The following is a 2773-nucleotide window of genomic DNA, read 5'->3' as shown; positions in this document are numbered from 1 at the left end:
AAGCAGAAAACAAATCGTCAACAACTTCCCCTTCGGAGGCTCTTTTAGTTGCTCAGGTATGCCAGCTTTATACCAATGCAATACCTAGTATGCTAGTTTCCTGTTTTTTCAGAGTCTATACCAACTGGTGTTTGCCAAACCCTGTCATGCTATGCCCAATTCAACAGGATGATCTTGGATTTAACAAGTGGGACCCACGTAAATGGTTCGGTGATCGAACCCATCTCATGCCCATCATCATTCCTGCATACCCATGCATGAACTCTAGTTACAATGTTTCCCACCCTGGTTTAGGCCCAAGGGCAACTGCCACCATGGAACTTGCCTTACCCTAAAAAAAATATATATTAAAGTAATTATGGCTGAAATAAAATAAACCAAAATGAAAAAAATTACTAAATCTTACTTGCATAAATACACTTCCGTTTGTGACCAAAGGATGATTGTGCAAATCAGTAGCTGGTGGAAGCACTAATAAATCGGGAATCATGTCATCCTTCTCGACCTATAAAGATTATTATAACTAAAATCAGAAAAATAAAAAAGATAAATTAAATAGGGTACCATAATGTATATTAATGTTACCATATTATCTTTTCTTAATTCAGACACAACAGTTTCAACATCCAATTTCAGAGTATTGACACGAACATAGCGAGGTTTTTTAACATCTGCTACATAAATGATAAATCATAGATCTCGTTTAATAAATATGGTTGTGTAAATTATAAATAAGAAAGTGGAATGTTATTGGTAGAACAAACCGGGAATCTTATATTGGGACATTAAATCTTCTATACGTTTTGCTCCCATCTTTAATAAGATCTTTGCAAGAGCTGACTGTAGTTGACTTTTCCTCAAAATAAGGTACTTTTCTGGATCTCCTGTTAGAGATGAATCCTATGAAGAAATGTTAAAATTATGTATATGATTAATTTAAAGAAAATATTATATGATGTGGCATCCTAGAAAGTGAAGATACCTGTCCGAAAAGAATGTCATAGGTGATTATGTACATTAATTCCACTTGCCTCTGTTACAAAACGAATAACAGAAGCAATAAATTTCAAATAAATAGTAACGGGAGATTAAAAAAAATAATAACATTCGAATATATATGGTGAGTATGGAATGAAGATCAGGTATCAAATATGTTTTTTGAGGTATTACTTACCTTCCATTTGCTGTTTAATACATTAGCAATCTCCAATACATCCTTGATGATTGGAAGATCTGTGAATAGAGAAACAAGAGATGAAATCAATATGAAATTAGAAAAAATCATTAAACAAAGAAATTAGAAGAAAGAAATTAGAGAAGGATGCGATAGGAGGAGGATTCCCTAATTTGTAATCGTGTTTTAAACAAAGAAGCACAACCCATAAGATGAGTTGATGAGGAAGCATTTTTGTTATCGCTTTTTCTAATCAAATATGAAAAAAATATACTTACATAGTCTGGCATTTCATCGAGCACCTTGAGGGCACCTTGCATCTCCATAACTTCAAATCCCATAAAAACCCCAAATTTTGAAACCCATATGTCAGAAGAAATGGATAGACCTTCAATATTTGTGATACAAACATGAAGTATGACATGATTAGATGGAGCATGTAAGTTCTTCACACATTCAAGCATAATTGTAACCCAATCGTCGGCTCAAGCATAATTGTAACCCAATCATAGTCACTCAACGCGAAAATATGCGCTTTTGGAACGGCGGAACTCTGTGGCGAAACCGATAGCAGCTTGGAACGAGATTCAAGTAAGCCAAATTCAAGATTCATGAAATTTTAGGGCACACGAGGCTACATGTTGCCTAAATTTCAGTCTACCGGAGTTCCGACACATAAGTCCGACTTGTACGCTTTCGGAGTTGTACTTCTTGAGATATTGTCAGGCGAAGAAGGCAAGTGAGGAACGAAGGAAGGAGTGTTGATAACTAGGCAAGGCGGCAGTCGAATCTATGGAGGGGGAAGAAAGGATCGTAATTAGGGCAAGAAGGAAACAAAAGAGGAGGATAAAAATGAAGGCGGGTGTTCAAAATTTTAGGGATTTCATTTTCCCCCTATCTACTAAACGCGCTTTTCATTAAAATTATAAAGCGACACTCATAGAGGATGCCCATTTAAGATATAGCGCTCTCCGTGTTTTTAATTTTTTCTCGTATGACGCTAATTTAAGGGCACGCAATAATGCGTGACCTAAATCCTTAAATTTTTTGAAGAGATGACACTTTTTTAACGTCACTCTCCATTGCGTAACATAAATCAATGAGTGTCGTTGTTTGCGCGTCGTAAAAGGCTATTTTTCTTGTAGTGTATGCTTGGTTGTATGGTTGTATGGAATGGGGTACTGTGGGGGAAGTCACTAAGCTTTGTGCTTACACTTTTATGATTATGGTTTCAAGTACTTTGGTTCGAAAGGGAAGGGCCCGACTTGATCACAACACATCGACCATGTTTTCGTAATATGATGATTTTTGGATTGTACTCTGATGATTGTTTTATTATCTTACGCTTTAAATGTATCATTAAAAGATAATTGGTGTTTTGGTTGAATTAAAAGTGAAATTTTTACCTCATAATTTTTGGGACATTACAAGTTGGTATCAAAGCCTTGGTTTGATGGATTTGGGCATAGTCTTGGGTGTGTCCGAACTCAAACTGAGGGTTTGGTAAATTTTTCATTAAATAAATATTTTATTAAAGGATTTTCTCATAAAACAAAGGGGTGTGGTGCATGCAATCAGTCGAGCTCAAGTAAGTGATTC

General features: G+C 35.7%; 1 non-coding gene across 1 annotated transcript; it reads right to left on the bottom strand.

The window, feature by feature from the left end:
- Nucleotides 1-616: 616 nt before the first annotated feature.
- On the bottom strand, nucleotides 617-1233 carry LOC111891279 (uncharacterized). The gene is made up of 4 exons (XR_008232343.1): nucleotides 1175-1233; nucleotides 983-1033; nucleotides 765-900; nucleotides 617-674 (listed from the first exon to the last, which is right to left on the bottom strand). It is a non-coding gene; the product is annotated as an uncharacterized LOC111891279 (transcript).
- Nucleotides 1234-2773: the final 1540 nt, after the last annotated feature.

The sequence above is a fragment of the Lactuca sativa genome, chromosome 1 (assembly GCF_002870075.4).
Source record: "Lactuca sativa cultivar Salinas chromosome 1, Lsat_Salinas_v11, whole genome shotgun sequence".
NCBI lineage: Eukaryota > Viridiplantae > Streptophyta > Magnoliopsida > Asterales > Asteraceae > Lactuca > Lactuca sativa.
The sequence above is the reverse complement of the archived record's forward strand: the minus strand, read 5'-3'. Positions and strand labels throughout refer to the sequence as shown.